Consider the following 25108-nt stretch of genomic DNA (forward strand, 5'->3'; position numbering starts at 1 on the left):
CTCCACACGGCTCTGAGGGGTTAATAAAGGCCTTCTGAAGTGAATCGATGCATTTGTAACAAAAGCATGTATTTTCACGAGAGAGTGGCGTTTCAGTGAATGATAGAGGATAGGCATAAGCATCGTAGATGTTAAAAACACCAGATAGACATCTAAACAACATCATAAATTAGATTTGCACCACAGAGGGTCTTAGAAATTAGAACTAAGCAAAAATAGATTTTAATACAAATAGGATTAAAGTTGTTTTTGTTTTGTTTTTTGGAATTTATTACAAAAGGACTCCTGATGGTGGCAGGCTGGAGGCAAAGAGCAATGATATAAATTCAGACATCAGTGAAATTAAAGAGCCACACAGATGGGAAATCAAAAATTACCTGTATTACAGTGTATGATGTAGCTGTCCATCATTGTAAACAATGTGCAAAGTAATTAAACCAAAAAGTACACGATTTATAAAGTTATTGGCTTCTAAAGTAAGGAGTCGACTCTGAATCGCTGAAACGAGTCGTTATAGATTCTATGTACGTCACTAGGATCACTTTGCATAATAATCTCCGCCTACGGTATTGGGAAAACGGAACTCTGACCTGCCCCCCCCCCCACACAGACGCTCTGGTTGGTGTGAGAGCATCATGTCGAGGAGACAGTGTGTTTTTAATTGTAAAGGCAAGTTTGTTTTATTTTCACTGCCAAAGAATGAAGATCAGAAGAACCAATGGCTAAAATTCACAATACTAGAGCAGTACAACAAATCCTTGTTGTGTTCACAACATTTCACTGAAGACTGCTTTTCTAATCTCGGTGAGTAATGGGATTTTCAAAGCGTTTGGCCATAAAAGAGGGTTCATTAGTGAAAGTGAAAGTGAGTGAAAGTGACGTGACATTCAGCCAAGTATGGTGACCCATACTCAGAATTCGTGCTCTGCATTTAACCCATCCGAAGTGCACACACACAGAGCAGTGAACACACACACACACTGTGAACACACACCCGGAGCAGTGGGCAGCCATTTATGCTGCGGCGCCCGGGGAGCAGTTGGGGGTTCGATGCCTTGCTCAAGGACACCTAAGTCGTGGTATTGAGGGTGGAGAGAGAACTGTACATGCACTCCCCCCACCCACAATTCCTGCCGGCCCGGGACTCGAACCCACAACCTTTCGATTGGGAGTCCGACTCTCTAACCATTAGGCCACGACCACGACTTCCCTTACCAACTTTATTTAGACCAACGAGCATCTCCGAATCACAAGGCGAAGTATGATTATGAAGTTATGTGTTTGGTTTCTCCCGAGCGTCTTATCAGTTATGTGTGCTGTCTGCAGCCTTTGTCTGCGCTGATCTTCATTTACAAACACGTCATTAAAATGAAGTGTAACTCCGTGAATACTCAACAAAGAGACATGAGAGAGATAACTATAGAAAACTTCACATGTCTACTTGTGATAAAGTAATCCATATGAAAACAACATGATGTCTGTTTTTCATGTCACGTTATATCTAATGTGACCACACCCCCACGCTGAACGCGTTATTCAGATTTAAACTGAAGCGCGTGGCTTGAATACACCCACACAGAAGAAAAAGCAGCGAGACTGTTCAAGTTTTTTATTTTACTGTTTGCTTCGCGATGAGAGGAATAAGACATAATTCACCCCAAAAAGATGCTAACGCATTGTTTACCATGAAGTTGTGTGCGGAACAACCAATCAAACCTGACTATGTTAGTTGACCAATCAGAACACAGTATGCTACCGAAAGGTGGGGTTTAAGGAAACTGAATCTTTTGAACAGCTTCGCGCGAACCGTTTGGGGATCTCTGAGAATTGAGGTAATTTTAAAATGATATTTTGACAAAATGACAATGTTTTTTTTAACCTTGGATGGATTTAAACCTAATGTACAGGACTTATAAACAGTGATAGGAAGCTTAGAATTTTCATCTTACTGGCTCTTTAATATATTAGTAAAGCTGCAAATATCTAACTTAAATGACAATAACTTTAATTGTTTTATTTTTTGTTGTGTATAATAATGTAATGTGGACATATGAAATATATAGCTGTAGATTTTTAACAAGTATTCTTTATAATTATATTGAGACAACTTCAGTTTTGTTGATAATATGATTAAATATATTTTTTGTTGGTGGTTAGAAAGTGTATAATGTTGTGGAGTAGCCTTTAAAAAAATGTATTTAAATAATTAAATGTGTGTGTGTGTGTGTGTAGAGAGAGAGAGAGAGAGAGAGAGAGAGAGAGAGAGAGAGAGAGCCTATTCAGTTGACATTACCAGAGCCCCAAAAATCGTTGTCATCATGACAGCCTAGTAACAGCAGGGATGGACATGGCGGCAAGAACATGAACCTTACATCTCACACGATTCTCCTGATGTCTGTCTATGAACGAGCATGAATGAGCATCGCAATAGATGCACCAGAATTCTCAAATAATTACCGATGGTGTAGAGACTGAACCGCTAGAGGTCTCGCCCACTCGCTCGCTCGTGCAACCGGAGGCTTCACGGAGGGCTCCGCTGCTGTCAGACTGACTCCACTGCTCAGCGTTTGCCACACTTGGATAAAAGTGGACGGGGGGACTTGGGTCCGGAGACGGGATTCAGGAGCTGTGTTTTTCTTTTCTTTTCTTTTCTTTTCTTTTGGGGAGACACTCGCCAGTGGATTGTGATCATTTTGTGAGGTAAATAAGTGTGCTGATGCATGCTTTTTTTTATTTTTAAATAATGACTTTGTCCTGGCGACTGTGGAAACCCTTCTGCTGTTAGATGCAGTGTGCATCAATGCAGGTCGTTTGCACATGAATCGTTAGAGTTTAGTGGTCTAAGTGTGTATTGGTTTGTTTTTGATTTTTGTGCTCGTGTTCTACAGAGTAGCTACTTCTGTAACATGCAACGGGAAAGCTGGGTTAAAGCCCAACGGAGTTCATCACACACGATAGATGCGAAACATCAGGCGATGTTGCATAATTTCACCCCCCAAATGATTGCTCTCCTCTGTAGTATAGCCTGGTATTATATTATATTTAGAGACGTTGTCGAGTTCGGCATGTTCAGGAATCTAAACTTTAGCTCACATTAGTTGAGTGCAGATACACTGCTACATATCGAGCATAATGCAAGATAATTTATTTTGAATGGCAGTTAAATGACCAAAGTTTATCTAATATGATTCGTGTCTGGCGAAATCGGTTTCACGCGCGCGTGATCGTCAACTCCGTTGCTCGTTGAAATATTGCGTGGAAACGTAACGCGTTTGAACTGTGTCAGAGCTCTTCAGGGTCGTTGATTAGCGCACAAACCAGTTTAACTAATGACAAATATTAAAAATCTCAAGAACCTAAGCTTAGTAAATCGTTAGAAAAAGTACTTATGCACTGCGAGACATCCGGGTTCGATTCCTGTGATGAAAAATTGCGACTGTTGTTGTTGTATATTTGACTGTTTAATTGTATTTTGTTAGCCAATTTAATTTATTCATAACCTAAAAGCAGCGATTAAGTTGATTTCTGTGGGAGCGTCTGAAAATCCGCGGTAAACGCCTCGCGAACGGGCGCGTTTCCAACGGAAAATCGCTAGTAAAATAAACATAGGAGAAAAAATATATTTTAAGTTATGTTGAATTTATTAAAATATAAGAGCAATAATTTTAAAATTATTTATATAAATTATTTTAATTAAAGGAAACAGAACGCCTCTATTTAAAATAACAATGAGTGCTAGGCCTACCTATTTTCGTGACTGGGATTATGGATAATTTTAGTTGCAAAGATTTACAAACGCAGACTTTGTGAGGGACTGTTTGTGCTATAGAATGTTTTTGTTAAAGTTTGAGTGATTTAAATGAAAGTGAAACTGAATTAAACTCTCAAACATTAAACCGGTTCTAAAAGTAAGTTAATTTCACACTGGAAGCGAAAACATAAAGTTGCTGTGTTGTTAGTTTTCTAAGTGTTTCTTGTCTGCCATTGTATCCAGGTGAGTAGGAACTTTTTCTGAATTAGTAATTATTTAGTAACTGTTCAAAAAGTGTGTTCTATAGTATTATTGTAGTATGAATCTAATTTGGATGTACTACATTCGCCATGTTGTTGTCATTTGACTACTTTTGCCATTCACATGTTCACATTAAAATTGTGTATCTCAACGGTCATCTGGTTATATTTTACCTATACTATTTCATGAATACTCTTTCACATACTGTTTTTAATCTACTGCATAGTAGAGAAGTACACATATTTAGTGCTTCCAATGACTTTTTTGCCCTAGTAATTACTACTCTTAAGATGATGTTTCTTGTCAGATTGCATTGAGTTCAGGTCACTGTGTTGTTGCAAATCATTGATGGTGTGAAAAGGGTTTAGAGGTCTGGTTTAAATCAGGGCTAACCTTTCAGTGGTAATGTGCAGTTATTTATTATCAGTAACGTTTGAACATAAACTCCTTTACAGTGCAGTCTCGAGTCAAGTTCACATAATTGATGGGTGGGTTTTGTGGCATTTTGATTGACACAAAGCTTAATGGTATCTACTCGCTGCAAGTGCACAGACATCCCAGATGCCAGTATTGCTTTCCAAACTTAGTTTTCTTCTTAGCGGGGAACATTTGCCATAGAAGCCCACTAGAAATTCAGATGGGTCGATTGATAATTATAGCCAAGGTTGAGGTTAGAGCCAACTTACTAGATTGCTTCTTCACATAAAATGCAATCAGCTTAATGTGTAAAAAATCTTTTGTTAGTTTTCCAAAAGAGTGAATACAGGAAATTAAGAAACAACCAATAATTATAAATCACAAATTGGTTAATATCCAAAACAACCAGTCAAGATGCTGATTAAATTTAAACATTGATGCAGTAGGCTGTATTTCTGATTACACAATGATTTACAATTATAGGGGTGAATGCAAATTGACAAAAATTATCATTTAATCAGTGACTTTTTATAGTTTCGTAATGATGAGCCTTGATGACAGATGAATTTATGGATGGTGCAAAAATGCAATGTCAAACTTTGCACTCTAAAAAATGCTGGGTCGTCTCAACCCAACATTTTGGTTAAAATTTTAATTAAAAAATGTAACCCAACATCGATATTAGTCCATATTTGATACAAAGTTTGGTTTAAACAACACACAATCATGTTCATGCAGCATTAACTAGAAAACAACAGGACACTCTGTAATGTCAGTGGCTCCAGCTATGGGCTGTTAAGGCGACCCATCATTGATTTTAGTTGTTTACGAGGCTGACTTTATTCCTCTGCTGGCAGACTGAAGTATGTTAAGGATTTTTGCACATTTATATTTATAGCCTCTTAAAGGAATGATTCACCCAAAATGAAAATTCAAACAGCTGATAAATCCACACGACCCCAGTCCATCAATTAATGTCTTGTGGAGCAAAAAGCTATGTGTTTTTAAGGAACAAATCCATCATTAAGACATTTTAAACTTCAAACCACTGGTTCTGGTTAAAATATGAGTCCTCTATCCATAATATTGCTTTAGGAAGTGTTTTTATTACAGTTTTTTTTTTATTCGCTTTGGTACAATTTTCACAAATAAGGTGTACATTTTCAAAACTCTTAGTGCAAAAATCCAAACTGATCACACTTGTAACACAGCTAGTCATTCTTTCAAAACCTGATCTCATGCTTTAATTCAGTTGCACATGTTTTCATTCCATATAATCATTGTTTCAAACACAAGATTATTGTAATATGTAATGAGAACATTTGGTTTAATCACTGAAACACAACAGTATGATCTTCTTTCAGTTTAGTACTTTTAACATTCAGTTCATCCAACAGCAAACAATGCAAGATACTGGTTTCAAATCGGCCTTAGAAGTGCTGAAATTAATTTGCTACAGTACTATAAAAGACAGATTACACAGTTTTCACATTAGTCACGCAATACACTTTTATATACCAATTATATTTAATACATTACCCAACATTTACATAATCTATAATTTCCAAAATATCCATCCTATGTGTAATCAAGTGAAGGATCAATGAAGACATCCTCTACAATAATTTGGGCAAATTATTTTTTATTTTTCAGATATAATTGTAACATAGGTATACATTCTATAATGAAATTCAACTAAATGAGAAAAAAACATAACATTTAGTGCACACATTACATTAATTTGGATCGAGCCTGTCTTGAGCATTTGGCCATAGATTCTCATCCACATCACAATGAATGTTATCATTGTTCAAGCACCTTGAAAAAAAACCTTTTGGCGTGGCGAATCCATGCTTGACATTGGTCTACACTGATGTCATCACATGCATCATCCATGGCCTGAAGGAGGGTAGCATGCTCAAGGGGTTGGCGATCATAGACCTTCCACCTCCATGCTGAAAAAAATTCCTCAATAGGGTTGAGGAAGGGAGAGTATGGAGGCAGGTAGAGGGTCATGAATCGGGGATGGGCCTGAATCCATGCTTGAACTACCTCTGCGTGGTGGAACCTGACATTGTCCCACACAATTACATAGATGACCCCTTCACCTTGACAGGCTGGCTCAATTTCATTGAGAAACTCAATAAGATGTGCAGCATTATAGGAGCCAAGTAATGATCTACGTCCTACAACACCATCTTCAGAGATAGCTGCACACATGGAGATGTTTCCGGTTCTGACTCCCTCTCTCTGTTGACCAACCCTTTGACGGGCCACATGCCCACCTCTTTGACCTCTCTGTTGGGGTCCACCTCTCTGAGGGATACCTTGTCCACAAGCTCTTTCTATTCCTTGCTGTCTATCCTGCTCCATGTTGAAACAAATTTCCAGTGTTTACACCCCCACTTTTATATAGTGACCAATTGTGGTTACTATGTGAAATCAATTAGCAATAACGAGTATTCATCATGTGTGGTTAGACATAATTTATATGTTCGTACAAACACACATTTTTATTTTGTAGTTCTCAAAATCCATATACTGTATATTGCTGACAAACCAATTTAAAATCTATAGGTTTACCAAACGGTTCTGTGATTAACCATTAAGATCAGTTGGATTAAATAATAGACAAATGTATTAAACTGAACGAGAAGAGATGCAAATGAAAAGTTTGATAGTAAGAGATTTATGAAAGGTGGTTACTGTGAATGAAACATTTATTAAGATGAAACACTTATTTTGTGTAGTGAAAAGAATACTTTGTGGTTTTTGTGTATTGTACTAACACAATTGAAAATATGCTGAAATGTTTGAAAAAAGTGCACTTTTGATGATCTGATGTGATATTAGTACTATGAGTTGTGAAAATATACACCTTGCTTGTGAAAATAGTACCAAAGCGAATAATAAAAACTGTAATTATTATTAGGAAATTGTATTATGGACTATGTTTTGTACAGGAGTGATGGAAACTAATGTAGACTGAATCTGCAATTAGTTGGTTTATCATAGACATTTAAACCATAACAATTTTTTGAATTGTGTTATACTGATCATTATTAATGATGAAAGGGTTATACTGTTCTCTAATGAATGCATGCACAGAGAGCTGCAGAGAGTGAGATATATATTATCATGATGTTCTCTAGGTCGTCCTCAGACGAGCCTTCCATCATTGCCTCCAGTCATCCCGATCTAGCTAGTTCATTGGTGCTCTGGGCTCCTGCATCCCTCTTGAGTATGTCCACGTACGTTAGCGTGGGACGTCCTCTTGACCGATGGCCATGTGTTGGTTCCCATAGCACCAGCTTGCTGGCTGGCAGCTCTCGATGCCTTCGGCAATGTCCTGCAAGTCTCATTCTCCTCACAGCAATCTTATTGCTCACTCTTGGTACTCCCTCATACAGGATTTTATTGGTTACATGCTCACTCTTGCTGATTTTAAGCACTGCACGCAGCATCCTGGTGTAGCACCCGTCCAGGGACTTCTCTAAGGTTGGATTCAGGGTCCAGCATTCACTGCCATAGAGGAGAACGGACTCTACCGTCACGTAGAAGAAGCTGAGCTTGATTTGGCGGGAAAGGTTGGAGTTCCATACACTGTTCATGCCGTTCAGGGCCCTCCATGCAAGTGCCTTCCTCACTTTTAGATCTTGCTCAGTTGAGTTGACCCATGCGCCCAGGTATTTGAAGTCCTCAACTTCTTTCAGCACAGTGTCTTCTGCTGTTATCAGAGGTTGATGTTCTGGTGGAACGTTGTAGGTCATGTCCTCAGTTTTCTTTGCATGTTCGCCCCCTCTGAATTCACCTTTATGCTCTCTGTCATAGCTCACATCTGGTGTGATGGAAATAAAGCAATGTCATTTCAGCCTTCCACTGAGACACTTGCTGCTCTTTACAGACAGGGCTTGACAGAGTCTTCTGCCGTGGCATCCCACTGGCCCTGATCCTCTGATTCAGTGTGCATTCATTTACTTTTTAAGGCTCAGATGGCAGAAAATAGCAACTAGAATCACTGTCTGACAGAAAGTAAAAGTTTTTTTTTTGTTTAGTTTTTTTTCTGTCAGAGAATGCATTGTATTCTCTTGTAAAAGAATCCCAGCCTTTGTTTCGCTTGTCTGTTGTTCTAGAGTGAAATAAATGGTTGTGAACTTCGCAATTTTGCAGTTGCATAATCAAAAACAGAATATTCAGTGGGAAGTAATGTAGAGTGGGACTTATTCCAACCCTCAACATTGAGTAAATGTCTCTGTCTTTCTTTCTATCTATAAAATGCACATGCGAAAATAGAAAGTGAGAGTTTTACATTACATTATTTATTCCTGTCTAAATGATGGAATTTGTTTGGAATTATTCATTATTTTAGTACTTCGGATAAAATTACGGCTTTTAGACAAGGCAAGTGGCAATCCTATTTGGTCATAATTTGCAATGTGATTAAAAAGCTAAAAAACAATAACTATAACTGTAGTTTATTGTGTTTGAACTGATAGGAGTGGAAGGAAAGAGAAGGTTGGCACGCTACATTAGACATAATGTCAGTGCTCAGAGATTGCTGCCTCTTTAGTGCCCTTAGCTGCTCTTCATATTCCATTGACCTCTTGTATTTATTGCATGAGTGCATGTGTATATAGCAGCTATCTGTATGTGTATATCTATAATTAATATAAATAAATAAATCCCACTTCTTTTATTTATGCATACAAATCGGTCTGAATGAATAAATCATGCTGTTAAAGGAAAGACTAACTCACCCATAGATATCACGCTTCATGGCATGTCAAAATCAAACCTGAAATGACTTGAAATTTGAAAATACGATATTTGAGGGTATTTTAGTGAGCAATCACCCTGGTGAAATTAAAGGTACATCTTTGTGTCTGTAGCCATCATGACATGCAGTGTTTACAGAGCTTTGATGACCGATGACCTGAAACTAAGTTGAATTAAAATGAACAGCTGAACATCAGTTCACAAATAAAATAAAGATGTAATGTGAAAATATACTTGGTTTTATTCAACATAACATTAATTACATTGTTAATGTAAAAATAAAATATACATATAGACATACATACATACATATATATATATATATACTGTATGTTAGTAATTTTTGTTTATTCAACCTTGAAAATTCCAAAAATGTTTCAACAAAAAAAAAAAAAGATCTCAAAAAGATCATCAGATTTCCACACAAGTCCTGAAGGTAGACAAAGAGAAACAAATGAGACAAAAATAGATACTTTGTCATGCATTTATTGAAAAAAAAAAAGACTTGTGAATTAATGATTTATGAGTGGCAGTAGTATGTGAATCTTTACTTTCAGTATCTGGTCTGACCTCCTTTTGCTGCAATAACTGCAGCTAAACATTTCTTGTAACTGCTGATCAGTCATGTACAACTACATGTAGGAATTTTGGCCCATTCTTCAGTGCAATACTGCATCAACTCTGAGATGTTTTTGGATTTCCTCCAATGAACTTCCATCTGGTCCTTCCACAACATTTCAACTGGATTAAATGAAAAGCCCACCATTTTTTCCATATTTCCCTATGTTCTCCCCACAGATTAGACGAGTTGTTACGTACCTCTCCCGTTTCAGTGCATGCACTTAATCGCTGTAGCGCGTGACACCACTATGTTAGCGTTTAGCACCATTCATTCCTTAGGATCCAAACAAGGATGAATTTAGAAGCCACCAAACACTTCCATGTTTTCCCTATTTAAAGACAGTTATATGAGTAGTTAACAGGAGTTATACGAAGTAAAACGTGGTGATTTTCTAAGCGGATAAAAAATGAATTGATTAATAATTTAATATTTTATATAACTGAATAAGTAAAGAATACATTTATAGATATTTGTATATACAAAACATTAAACAATATAATAAAAGTGTAAACACTGCTTAAATTTTTTGAACATCCCAACTAGCCCAACACAATCAACCAATGGGGCAAGTCCTTCCTATCTTTCCAATCAATGCTAATATTCCATTCTTAACATAAGAATGTTAATTTGATTCTTCAGCGTACTGTAACTCATCATCTGTTCATCTAACTGTTCATTACTGCTTTTGCCGTCTGTTTTCATTCTTCCAGTACATTTAATGTTTCTGTTTTGAAAATGCTCTATTTTATCAGTTTAATGTCTTCCTGTTTCTTTGCTGCTTTGTGCTTGAAAACAGAGTGTCTGTTGTTCAGAATATGTTTGTGAGAGGATTTGAGTGAAGCGGACAGACAGATCTAGACACAGAGGATAAAGTATTTGTGACAGGAACAGAGAGAGCAACAAAGACGGGAACTGTATGGCTGATGATTGTCTGGCCTTATGTATGAGTTGTGCTTTATAAGAAACCACAGAAACCAAGCTATTTATACTACTCTGGTGATCTCAACCAGACAGCGCCATTTACATAATGTAAAAATCTGCTCAGCTTTGGTTCGTGTCCTCCTTGATGGCTGACCCAGTTTTATGTTTGATGGTGTGGCAAAACTTGTCATTATGTGTGAATGAATTACATTCTGACTGCATTATATTTTCTTGTAGCTTTCCATATGAGAAACCAATGTGTTGAGAAAGGGTTGTGCAGTTGCACTTCTTACACACGTACAGTATGCAGACTGACACACACACACACTTACACAAGCGTATATGCAGGGTTCCTGTTATCTCAGGCAATAATTCGGCCCCATTTCTTTTACCATCTCGGTCGTCAGGAACTGAAAGGCAGCCCCAGAAAAGCAATGGATGGGGAAAAAATGGAGAAAGATTACCACAATGGATGGGAAAAGAAGTAAGAAGGTGACGATTACTGAGAAAACTAGGCAATAGAATAGAAGTACTGAATAAATCACTCGGGAACAGGAATGAGAATTTCATGGCAGCCACTGTACATTTTTGACAGGAAATATATGTAGACTTATGTGTGATTTGTAGTTATGACAGTTGCAATCCAACAATTCATTTTCATAAATTATTTTCAACAAACACATTCATGAATCTCGCAATTGCAACTTTCTTTGAAATTGACTTGATAGCTCACAGTTGCAGCTTTATTTCTTGTAATTAGGAAAAAAGAATCATAAAGTTCAACAAGTTTTTGAAATGGAGTTTTGCATTTATTATTATTTTTAGTTTTGTATCTTACAATTGTAACTGTTCCTCACAATTTAACGATTTTTGTTTTTCAAATTGCAATTTATAATTTTTATCTCACAACTGAAACTATTTCTCAAATAATAATAACCAAAACTTTTGTAGAAATTGCAGTTTTATTTCTAGAAATTGTTTATTTTTGTTTTATATCTCACAACTGTAACTCAATGTCTCAAAATTTGACTTAATATCTCACAGTTGCAACTTTTTTTTTGTAATAGTAAATGATTTCTTAAAATTTGAGTCTCAATTGTAACTACTTCTCACAATTTGGGGGTCAACTATTTCTTCAAACTGTGATTTATTATTTTTAGATCTCACAATTGTATTTGTTTTTCAAAGTTTGACTTAATATCTTAACTTTATTTCTCATCATTTTTAGGCCAAAAAAGTTAAAATTGCAACTCGTCCTTGAAATTCGATTACTTTTGTTTTATATATCACCACCGTTACTTACGTCACTTCTTACATTTTGACCTAATATCTCAAAGTTGCTGCTTTATTTCTTGTAATGAAGAAAAAATTATAATCGCAATCACAAATTGCAACTATTTCTTGATATTGCGTTTTGTTTATTTACATTTTTTGTTCTATATCTCACAAGATATAGAGTAAGAGTTACATTATTTGTCTTAAAGGTGCAACTTTATTTCTTGTAATTAGGTAAAAATAATTATCAAATTTCTTCATTATGCAAATATTTCTTCAAATTGAATTATTTTTTTATATCTCACAACTGTAACTTTATTTCAAAAAGTTTTACTTAATATCTCACAGAAGCAAATTTATATTTGCAATTAATCAGGCCAAAATTATGCTTCATTTCTCATAATTAGAAAGAAAAAAATGCAATCATAAATTGCTACTATTTCTTGAAAATGGGTGGGTTTTTTGTGGGGGGGTTGTATCTCTCACAATTGTAACTATTTCTCATAATTTGACAAAGTTGCAATATTATTTCTTGTTATTAATTAGCTAAAAAATTAATAATTGCAATATTTGTGAAAATTGCTAAAAGTTTTTTTATTGCGATTATAAAGTTTCCTCACAATTGAAACTTCGTTTCTTTTGCTTAACATCTCACAGTTGCAACTTTATTTCTCATAATCAAGCAACATTAAAATGTACTCTGTTTGTTATCTTAACAAGTGTTTCAGCTCTTCTTGTGGATGATTTATCAGTGTACTTCAGTGTAAAGAAAACTTTATTTTCATAATATTTCATCAAATAATGACTTTTCACAGACAAATATCCTATTTCACTCTGAAATAAGCAAAACAAAATCCATCTTTATTTAGTTAAAGCTTAAATTAAATCCTAGATCACTGCACAAACTATTATTCAATGCACAAAATACACTATAATTAAATAAATTCCAATGGATGTGAGCTAGTGCAGTGAGACGCATCATTTGAGGTTTTCATGTTCTAAAGTCTACTTTCATATGCCTTCAGCAAAAAAAAAACCCAGAGTACGGCAGAGTGTTGGGTGATGATTAGCGTCAACCAGAGGGCATCTGTTTGCTATAATCTCTTAATGGCCAATGCACTGATGTACGGAAATAATTCCATATGCGAAATCATTGAACGTGCACTCAGTGTGTTTTTGCAAGTACATTTGCATGTTTCCAGGAGAGTGATCTGAATAAAAATGTGGTAGTAGTTACTGCATTGATTTGTCTTTGTCACATCTCTCATCTTCTCTTTTAGTTCTAAACATGCATTTATGCATTTCTTCCCTATTGCATTCTAATGTATTATCTTGTGGAAACTAGGAGTAAATATATCTCTGTTAGACTTTACATTTTGTGCATAGTTTTGCACATCCCTATAGTGGAATGACATGTTTCTCTTTTAGCATCTCTTCATTCCAAAACTCACTCTAGCGTTTGATGCATGCACTCCCCACTTCCTCTACTTTTCTGTCTCAGTGCATCAAAGAGCCAATTTGAAGTGCCTTTTTTTGGTATGGCAGCCGCTGCCTCAGTGTCTCTGAAGCTGGCAAGACCATTGCAGTCAGACAACATGGCTGGCACCGTATGCTAACAGACGAGAGCAGCATGCTCTGCAGAAGGACAGATAATGAGTGTTATTGTCCAGCATGGTGTGTTGCGTCCTTACCAACTTTCATTTAAGCAAATAAAAAGCATCATCCATCTGGTGATTAAACCAATGCCAAAAAATAGCAACTCAATTGTCCTCATCAAGGGGAATGGATAATGATAATTGACCTTTTTATGCCAACAACACACTTCACAGTTTAAAGGCATGGTTAAGGACATTCAATACAGGTTAAGCTCTATTGAATCTGATTTTGGTTACCACAGAAAGTGATTTTATTCAAATGATGTAGCAGGTTTGTTTACATGTACTGAATCTAATCCTAATCCTATCCTGTTTATAAGAACCCTAAACTTTTCAATACGATTCAGATATTTGTTTACATGTGCATTGTTCAAAACAAATCTTTAAGGGATATGTCACAACAAGTTTCTTTCTTCTATCGAGAAGATAAGATGATATTTTGATAATCAAACAGTTGACGGTAGCCATTGGCTTCCATATTATAAAGTAAATAAAAAAATACTATGAAAGTCAGTGGCTACTGTCAACTGTTTTGGATGTTGGCTAACTGTATAGGAAACTTATACAGGTTTGGAACAAGTGGAGGGTGCATAAATTATGAATCATTTTTGGGTGAACTATCCCTTTAAACGCATCTGTACACTAAAAAAGTTATCAAATTTACTTGGGGAAAAAAAACATTCACTTAGAAGGAAAGAAACGGCAAGTAACACATTGACTTAAAATACACTCCAATAATCTTTGTTTTATTTACAAATGTCTGCGAAAATTGGACTGGGGCATTGGAAGTAATTACATATACAGAAAAGTTCTAATTATGTAAAATGCACTGTTAATTTTAACTAATTGCATTTATGATACATTTTTATTTAATATCAGATAACATGCATTGTGTGTCTGAAAATATTACAATTATTTCATACTTTAAAGGTGCTGTAGGGAACTTTTGTAAAAAAATATTTTTTACATATTTATTAAACCTGTCATTATGTCCTGACAGTAGAATATGAGACAGATAATCTGTGAAAAAAATCAAGCTCCTCTGTCTCCTCCCAGTGGTCCTATTGCCATTTGCAGAAACTCCATCGCTCCCGGTAAAAAACAACCAATCAGAGCTGAGGTCCGTAACTTTGTTTGTGTTCAAAATGTAGAAAAATGTATATAATAAGCGAGTACACCATGAATCCATTTTCCAAAGCGTGTTTTTGGCTCGTCCTGAATCACTAGGGTACACCTATAATAAGTGTTTATATTCGGACTATTTTAGATTGCTTCGGGGGTACCGCGGCGGAGTAACCCAGTACCTTTGTGATTCTTCATAGACATAAACAGAGAGAAGTAGTTCCGGCTACGATGTTCTTCCGCAAGACGCAAGCAGTTCTGTTTATTAACCGCTAGAGCGTCAAAAGTTCCCTACTGCAGCTTTAATATATTATTTCTATATTAAGTAATAATCTTCTTGCTCAAATTGTACTTATTTTTCACAAGGGAAAGAAGGCATGCTAGTTTTATGAATACACCTTTGATGTCTTTTGAAGGATGTTTGTTTTAGTGTTTATTTCCTGCCTCTTCACTTCTATTGTAAGTGCCTTACTGTGAGTGTGATTGGTGCTTTTTTTCCTAAACAATTGAGAGACAAGTCCAAATCATTTGTCTTGTCACAGATGCCCATGAAACTCCTTTTAATAGGTTAACAGAGCCGTCATCTCCCCAGGCGCTGTCTCTCAGATGAGCAATGAGTAAATATTGCTTTGAATGAAATCTGTCATGTTAATTAGAGCTGCTCATGTAGGGACGAACTCGTTTTTGAAATATTTTCACTTTAATAACTCTTTGCTCCCTTTTTTCTTTCAATGAATATGTTTGGAATTGATTACTAGCCTGCTTCTCATTCAATACTGCACAATACATAATGTATAAAGCCTATTATTGATTTAAAAAGCACATTTCTCCACAGTAAACATTGTCTTTGAGTACACTGCTGTGGAAACAATTTTCATTCAGAAATTGCTGGTGAATTTTAGAAACAATTCAAACACAAACACATTCGATTAAAATTCTAAGAAAAAATAGGATTTATTCATTAAAATACTGCAATAATCTTTGTTTCTAAGATTATTCAATCTTTATTTCTAAGATTAGAAACTCTTTTTTTACAGTGAAGTATGGTACACTGAAAAAAAAGCAATTTTCACAATTGAAAAAAAAAGATACAAAAAAATGAAAGTTTGAGTTTTCTCTCAAAAATTGCTTGTACATTTCACAAATAATTACAGAAACAGCAGTAACACATTGAATTAAACAATACATCTTGAAGAAAAAAATGTTTTCTTGTAAAACAAACTTCAATACTCTTTGATTTACAAGTTCAGAAGTACAGTACACTGAATTTTTTTTATATAAAAGCAGTTTTCATTCAGAAATTTCACAAATAATTACAAAGAAACGGCAAGTAAAGCATTAAATTAAATGTGAAATTTTTAATTTTTTTTTGTTATTATACAGTGATTACAGGATCACATTATGTTGTATGTGATTTGCATCTAGTTATAATTTTGGACTTCAAATGGGTTATTTTGCATTTAGATAACATCTTGTGTAAAAATGTCTTCATATTTGGCAGCCTGATCAAATACTGTGTCAAGAAAAAGCTGTCAAAGTGCTATCACTTTTATTTGTGGTTGAGAGCACTGCATTGTAGGATACAGTTTTATGCTACTGTATATTTTGCAGTATGGTAGTATGAAATTGCAAACACTGGCAATTACGGCAACAACTGTGCAGAGTTTCCAGCTGAGCTCCCGGGTAACTGATGGATCCTCTGTTTTCATGTTTCTATTTCTTAATAAATAGTCTCATTCTCTTTTGAGTGCGTCTCTGTTTGTTCACGCTTTAATAACTCTTCGCCTGCTCCCTCTGTACTTTCCTCTCTTTGTCATTTTCTTTCATCTTATGTGAACATTTCTATCTCCTCTTCTCCCTCCATCCTAAATCTTTTTAATTCCAAACTTTGCCAAGAAACCCACAGCTAAATTTCATAAGCGGCAGCATCTGCATTATCTGCATTTTCCGTCAGTGCATTACCATAACGCTGATTTTTAGCTGAGTTGGTGTTGGCTGGTTTGTGAGGGTTCATTTGTAAACTCTCTTCATTGACAATGACGACTACTTTATTTTTGGGGGTAGTGTTGTCGGTCAAATGTTTTCGCCGGGCTCAATTTGGAGATTGTCCTTGCGGCTTTAGTGCAGTAGCACGCTAATGTACTGGAGTGAGGAAAGATAACGTGAGCAAGAGAGAAAAAGTAACCTCTGCATCAGCAGAGATCCTTGGCGAGAGATACCGTAAAATTGCCCTTGGCTTTGTAGCTCTAGCAGAGGACCGTGGTGTTTATAGAAAGCCTTTAAAAGTGATAAGAAGACTGGCACATGGAAGACGATATGTATCTGTTAGTGAACTCTTCAAGTGCAGAATTTAAGTGAGAGCTTACACTTCAGCAGACTGGGACAGACAGACAGATGCCCAGTGTATTTCAAGTGTTTGGTCATTCTTTAGATTTTTTTAGTACAATAGTATGTTGTACTTATTGAATTTAAGAAATGTGCAAAAAGACATTTTCAAAATAGACTAGCTCATGAGGCGAGATGGTTAAACCCTGATTCATAGTAATATGATTATATTATAATAATATTGTGAAATATTTGTAAAATTTAAAATAACTTTTTAGAATTGAATTATATTTTAAAATGCAATTTATTCCTTGTGATGCAAAGCTGAATTTTCAGCAACCTCAAGAAACATTATTATTATCAGTGTTGAAGACTTTTTTAATGGTTTTAATTATGTAGATTTCAGTTTTAATCAAATTTAATAAACCTGTATATATACAGAGAGAGAGAGAGAGAGAGAGTATATAGTTGATATGTTATAGTTTATCTTCATTAATATTTATTATTAAAATTAAAATTCTAATGGAAATAAATGTAAAGAAATACTGATATACTAAAAAAAAAAAAAAGCAACAAAAATACCACAAAATTAAAAAATGGAGAATATAGTAATAAAAACCGATACAAAATATTAATAGAAACTAATAAAATCTATAATAATATATCAAGGATACAAAAATAACAACCTTAACCACTCAGATTTTTGATGACCCTTCTTTAGTTTTATGTCCCCTTTTTTATTGGTACATTGAAATGCAGTTGATACTTTATCCACATAAGCATGCAAATATAAGCAGAACTATTGATTTATAAACTTCACTGTATTATATAGACTGAATTTCAGAGCAACTTCATTACTTCAAGACCTTCAAGGTATAATGCAATGCAGTGAAGCAGGAAGAGATGACACTGCTTGGGATTTAATTACAGATAAATAATGCCTTCTTATAATCATTCGGCCTTGTGTGCTTTATTTTGACATTCCTTTTTTAATGAGTATTTGTTTATTCATTTAAATTCCTTCTCCGAGTAGTGCATTAGCTCAGATTTCTGGTAATTGCAGGTCAGTGTGTGTTGTGTAGTGAAAACTGTGACTTCTTCAAAGCACATTGAATTGCACGGATCCCTCAAAGTAGCAAAGAGAATAGTCGTCAGAGCCGTAGTGTGAGAACAAGACATACTATGTTTACAGTAGCCTGGCTTGTCCAATATTATCTGCTTCAAAGTCCACAGTCTCAGCTCATTTTCTGGTCAACAGAAGCAAGGTCACTGAAGTTTGTTCTGTCTGTATCCTCGTGCTACAGCAGTCATATAAGCACATCTGCTGCTCACTTTATCAGCCTGTGGTTTCTTCACTATCTGCTCCTGTCCTGCATGATATCTTCAGCTGCCGGCACCTGCCTGCTCCTGTGCTTCATATGCCGGAGCTGCACTAAATATAGCCGTGACATTTCCATGAGTGATGTGTATGAGTTTGATGAAAAACTTTTTTTTTTTTTTTTTTTTGCAAATCAAAAGTTACTAGTCAGAATTTTATTTCAAATTCCAAAAAGTAGATTGTGTTGTGTTTTTTGGAAGAAGCTTGCCTATAAGCTGCATTTATTTAAAACGGTAAAATTGTGAAATATTGTTATAATTTGAAATAACAGTTTTCAATTTGAATATATTTTAAAATGCCATTTAGTTATTATCGTATATAGTCAAGCTTGTCCTGTTTTTGTTATGTCAAGTTTTAGGTGACTAAATGTCTGAGCATTTTAGTCATGCTGTATAATAGTTAAAATGATAAAAATAAAAAAATAAATCCTCAAAATTATTGTTGTCATTTGAGAATGTATTTTTACATTTTAGGAATGACACTTTCATGAAAAAGTATAAATCAATACAATGTGAACTCATACACGTGGTTTATTTGATCTCAACTAGTGCACTGATTTATTATAGGTTATTTAATATATAAATTGATATCAAAGACTTATATATGCACTCTCTCTGTCTACATTATGAAAACTGGCAAAAACCAACAAAAAATACTTTAACAGTAAAATTCCTAAAAGTAATTCCAATAATTCCAAATTGGAATAATGTTTCTCTATTAAAATAACAGCGGTTAGGTTATGTAAGTGCATTTATTCAGCAACCACAATCACAAAAAAAAAAAAAAAGAGATCTCATGACAGAATACAGACTGTTTGAATGACACTTTCATTTAAGCTGAATATCTCACACAGAGAGCGCTAAACTTCAGTTTACTTGTTAGGCGTGTTTTCAAATCATCATCAGCGCTTCTGCAGTGAAGAATGAGCATGTGTGCATGGTTGCCGGATTGCAAAAAATTTGCAAAAAACTATGTTTTACACTATTTTTAACAGAGAAGCTCTGATTTGCGGATTTGAACTCTAGATATCTGGCAACCGCAAACATGAAAGCTCGTATAGTAGAGATGTGTACAGCAGTCCGCAATAATATTTTGCCTTCTTTTTTTAAAAGAAAATTTTAAGAAAGTTTAATATAGTTTTTATTTTTAAAATATATTTTTATGTGCATTTTCAATAATCCAATCTGCAGTATTTGTTCAGACCAATGTGAAAATCCACCCACATTATACTTTATATTTAAATTAATTTGATGATTTATACTTCTGACTCATCCCTTTTCTAAAAAAAAAACAAAAAAAAAACACTGGTTTAAAGGCTTGTGAGGTTTATAATTTTATAATTTATTAAGTTTTTGTGAAAATCTGTATCTCAACTGTAAATCAATTGCTAATTTGTGGTCTACAACATGAAAGGAAGCCATTATCACATGTGCATGAAACACTGGACACAACTATAAAGCACCATTGAGAAGCAGAAAGCATCACAACAAGAAATAACCTTGAGGTTGATCCAGGTAAATATGTGCAAATTTATTGGGCCCAATTCCTATATTTTGCCTGGTGCCCCAAATGAACTAAATCCGTCCCTGACTCTACACCCATGTTTTCCTTTTTCACCTCTTCATCCCTTTGAATTCCTCATTAAGCTGTTCCCTATAACTATGGCACAGCTGATTGAATGAATGAATTCACCTCATCTTCAGTTTACTTGATCGCGGTTGGCTGCTCACCTAGCTCGATTCTCCTCTCTGATCTCTGCAGTAAGAGGCTGGTGTGACGTGCTGTGCAGAGTAATTGCCATATAGGTTAAGAACAAGGAGACATTTATTTTAAAAGGATGTTTCCATGGGAAACTTTGTGGGCAGACCCAATATGTAGGCCTATATTAATGTGTATTATTTTCAAATTATTATTATTATCCATTTTCCCTGGTGACAGATGCTCATTAAAACCACTCTGGCATCACAAATCCATTTGTTTGGTCAACAATCCCAGCATCTTCACAGGTAAAAGGTGCAGGTAATTTCTCCCTCTGAAATGTAGCTGTTACAGCCAGAATGACAGAAACACTCTTTGGAAACCTAGGCAACATGCTTTCATAGCCCTGTCAAACCAATCAAATGGCCGCGCAGTGCTGTAGAAAATGGCAAGAGAAGTGGTGATGATTTGAGAGCTCCTGGTGTGATCATTCAGCGTAGACCTGGTTTCGACAGATTTGCAATGATGGCGTTCTGTGTGCTTGCCAAACCGGTCTTATCTGGGCTAAAAGAGGCTAGAGACGAGATTGATCCGAATCAGTATGAAACCAGAGGTTGTCTTAGTCTGGTCTTTCGACGTTTGGTTTTGTTGTACATTCAGTTCACTTTGGATGATAATGTTAATAGAAAATATGTTATGCAACAAGCTGAATTGCGTGCTTTTATGGGGATAGAGTTGACATTTAACATTTGAATTTGTCTAGTGCATGTGTTTTTGAGTTTTTTGTTATATAAGGATGCCCAAGTATTATATATTTTTCATTATAAAGAGCCATTTATACTGTATTAGAAAATAACCCTATGGACTACATGCTATTTCTAAACGTAAATAGTCTACTGTTATATTCAACATCTTACTAAACTCAAAACAACTTTATCTGGAAAGATTTTGATATTTTAAGTTGATAATGTAATTATCCTCTGCCCGCTTGCATAAAATAAAATAAAAGTCCCAACAAAAATTTTATGCAAAACACTAAAAAAACTCTTTGGATCGAGAAATGTAAGATTTTCTACCATTCTTTAGAAAGCAGAATGGAACCACGATAATATTAAAAACAATGAAATATGTTAAAACCTTTTTTACCGTTTATAAGTTTGGGGTTAGTAAGATTTAATTTATTTATTTGAAAGAAAAAATAAATGAATATTATATTCAGCACGGTTGCATTAAATAGATGAAAAATGATTCATGTGTCACTGAAGACTGAAGTAATGATGCTGAAAATTCAGCTTTGCTTCTGTAACAGATATGCAGGTCAGCGATTCATGGGTTAAATTCTGTTTTATAAATTCAGACTGTTGGTACTAAATGCCAGCCTGGCTGGACTTAAATTACTTTACGATACCCATGCGAGCCTCAAAGGATACCTGAAAACCCCCCCAAATTCCTCCAACACACTGGAGACAAAGGAAACCTTTTTGTATAAGTTCCTTACTTTCATTTTATTATTAATATGTATTTTTAATTATGTTTTTGGATTGCATAAAATGGTTAATCCTTGTTATGTGAAGAGTATAAGTTGCAAGCTCATACTTTAGGAAATGTCTCTCCTCACTTTAACTTTCTCAAAAAAAGAAATGCTCTGCAACCCCCACACTCCTTGGTAGCTCGTAAAATTTTACGACCACACAGGACAGGAGAGAAGCCAAGTCACTGGCTTCTTTTGAACAATGCATTCTATGGAATGTATTCATTAACTTTCTGTTTTCATGTTTTATAAATGTATTACGTATTCCCTTTTGGTACATTTAGATGTTTCCCAACATCTGCAGTGTTATCATGTGTTAAACAAATCTTTAAATGTGTAATTCGATCTAAAAATTAGATCTTTGGTCATATATATATTATGTCTAGTCTTGTTCTAATCGTCATGCTTTGACAGACCCATTTATCTAGAGCAAAGTAATGAAAAATGTATTTAATCTGGAATAATGAACTTGCTTTAATATTCCTGATGAAATCGGACAGGCCCTAAATCATCAGGGGGTTGTCTCAACCGAGACAAAGGAACTTTCCCTCCGCTTCAGATCGCGGACATTCATTGGATGCTCCCTCGAAAATGGGCGTGAACTATTTCAAGCTATAAGAATTGACCAAACAAGGTCCACCCTCTCTTCTTGCGCTCTTCTTTCTCTTCTTCCCGTTCTCGGACACGTCGCTCCGCGCGGCCTCGGGCCGCGCTCAGTTCACCACCCCCTCAGCACACGGACTGAGGAGAGGAAAGCCATTTTCATGGCTCATTTGGAAACTTTCATTTTCGTTGTTTTCTTTTCTTTTCTTTACTAAGTTTATTCAACTATTCGCCTCTCCACGCAAGGAAGACGAATTCTGGAACAATGTTTGTTGAACCTTTCAAATACCGCGCGAGGACAGAACAAAGGACCACGTGCTCCACGCTCACGCTCACGCCAAGCGCAGCGTGCACGCGCGTCACATGGCCTCCGTTTCATGGCACATGGCTGTTTCAACGGGAACAGCGCACAAAGCTTCACAAAAAGACCACGCTCACACGCTGGGCCATGCAAGTATCACTTTTCTATGGAGATTTAAATGCTGGTTTAAAGTGTTGTTATGATCTGATTTGTTGTTGGTTTCACTAAGGTTTACTGACTGATTTTCATACCTGAGCTCATTCTGTGATCTCTCTCGCTTTCTCCACTTCTCTCTCTCTCTCTCTCTCTCTCTCTCTCTCTCTCTCTCTCTCTCTCTCTCTCTCTCTCTCTCTCCCTTTTATTTGGATTCCGTTATGTCTTGTAAATGTTTATTGTCTGTATTTTCGTACGCATATTTACTCTGTGTGATTTGTAGTTTGATGTATTACTAGTTGAATTATTAAAAACCCATATATAAAATGATTGGCTCTGGACTCCACCCCACTCACATTACGAGTCACTGAAATGTTTTGGTCTTTAGCTACAAGCTTTAAATTTAGAAACTAAATTTATCATAATGATAGGATAATGTTTTCATGGCCAGAGAATATTTTTCCTTGAATTATAAAAAGTGATAACGTTATTGGAAATTGAAATTCAATCTGGTTTGCTGGACAAACCATATGTTTGATTTGCAGTGATTTACAGTAAGAGATATCACAATAATTGATATGAAGGATGGTAGATTGACATATTAATGAGTAAGTTACAGTGCCCTGTGATTAGTTATTAGTATAGGCAATTGAGCTATTTTTCATAATCAATAAATTTAAATGTAACTGTCACCTGAGAGCTAATTAATCATATTCCTGATTAATTATTCAAATTCCCTATATATCATTTGAGTTAATTACTACGTAAAACTCATTGTTGTTACACTTCACAGGAATAAATTACATTTTATAATTCATTCAAATAGAAAACAGTCATTTTAAACTATAATAATATTTAGCAATTTTACTGTATTATTGATCAAATAAAAGCATAAGAGACATTTAAAAACATAATAGACTTACAGACCCCAAACGTTTGAACACTAGTGAATTTTTCATTAAAATGTTAATTCACCGCCTTCACAATATCTCTTCACTTCAGTCAGAAACCAGGTGACCAGGCCATGAAGACAACCTCACCTTTGTGCCATTTAAAACCGAGCCTCATTGTTTTTATTGGCACGGTAGAGTTTATCCTTAACAGCCGGCCTGTCTTGGCGCTCGACTGTGTCTATGCACTATGTTAGTGCTTAGCGCCGCATTATTACGAGGGACTTATGACAGTCTTTTACATGTGTATGTCGCAGCTGCCTGAAAAGATGCCCGCTCTTGTGTTTGCTGGTTATATTCCCATCTAATGTTTGTTTGTTTCTTTAACACGCCGTTGGAGACGGAGCAGGCGATAAGGAAGAACGGCAGATCTCACCAGGCTTAGGCAAGGTTTGCTTTAATTAGCATGTGTCTCTGGCTGTATGCAGACACCGAGGGTCCCCGGTGTGTGTGTGTGCGACGATGGAGAAGGCAGGGATTCTCCTCTGTTTTTTGTTTTTGTACATCCACGGTTCACTGTTTCACAAGCAGCAGCGATGCATCTCCTTCATCCATGTGTCTGCCCTCTACTTTCACACAGAGCTGCTAATGAGAGCGGAGGATGAAGATGAGAGATGAAAGGCCTGTCATTTTTCTCATGATGAGAGAACTTGTGTGTGTGTGTGTGTGTGTTGAAGGTTTAGTAGGTGATCCCGGTGCACCCAAACCGTTTTATGTTAACAGGAGCAAAGGGAAAGCCGATAGCTTTAACCTATTTGCAGGTAACACCATTAAACATGCCCTCGCCCCCTGATCCTGGCTCTACTTTGTATGGATGTGATGCACAGGGTTTTTCATGGGATCTTCAGTACGGTAAATCATCCCTGTGGCTTTTCTGCAGTTGGGATATCTTTTTTCTTTGAAATGAAGAAGCAAGGCAGCGCTGTCGGCAGATGCACGTCTGTCTGAGCGCCAGGCTCCAGCTCTATGGGATTTTAGTTTGTGTTTTTATAGTCTTTAAATAGCATTCAGAATACATTTTCACAGTTTTGCTTAAGCAGCCCAGGAGAGACCAAACCTGCTTTGTGGTGAAAGTGAAGAAAGAGACTTTTAGATCCTCATTAAAGACTGTTATAAACTTCTTTTGGAGATGAAGTAGAATGGAAAATAGTTTTTTTGTCCATGTGTTTCTGTCATGTTTTCCAAGAGAAAGATCTGAACAGACTTAAAGCAAGATAAATTGAGAAGCAAAATTGAATAACATACTGAAACTTGTTTGTTAAGAGAGCGTTTTTAACATAGTTATTTTTCATAACCCTCTGGCAAACTGTATTTCTCTTGCTTAAGCATCAACTGAACAAAATTGAGTGAGGTTTATGAAGAAGAAAAC

General features: G+C 35.7%; 1 protein-coding gene across 1 annotated transcript in view; it reads left to right on the forward strand.

The window, feature by feature from the left end:
- Positions 1-2276: 2276 nt before the first annotated feature.
- Positions 2277-25108, forward strand: part of LOC113062647 (junction plakoglobin-like) — a 68345-nt gene continuing 45513 nt past the window's right edge. The window contains exon 1 of the mRNA XM_026232645.1: positions 2277-2700. The gene's annotated coding sequence lies outside the window, so the exon portion shown is untranslated. The remainder of the gene's footprint in view (positions 2701-25108) is intronic.

Source organism: Carassius auratus, chromosome 44, assembly GCF_003368295.1.
Source record: "Carassius auratus strain Wakin chromosome 44, ASM336829v1, whole genome shotgun sequence".
Taxonomy (NCBI): domain Eukaryota; kingdom Metazoa; phylum Chordata; class Actinopteri; order Cypriniformes; family Cyprinidae; genus Carassius; species Carassius auratus.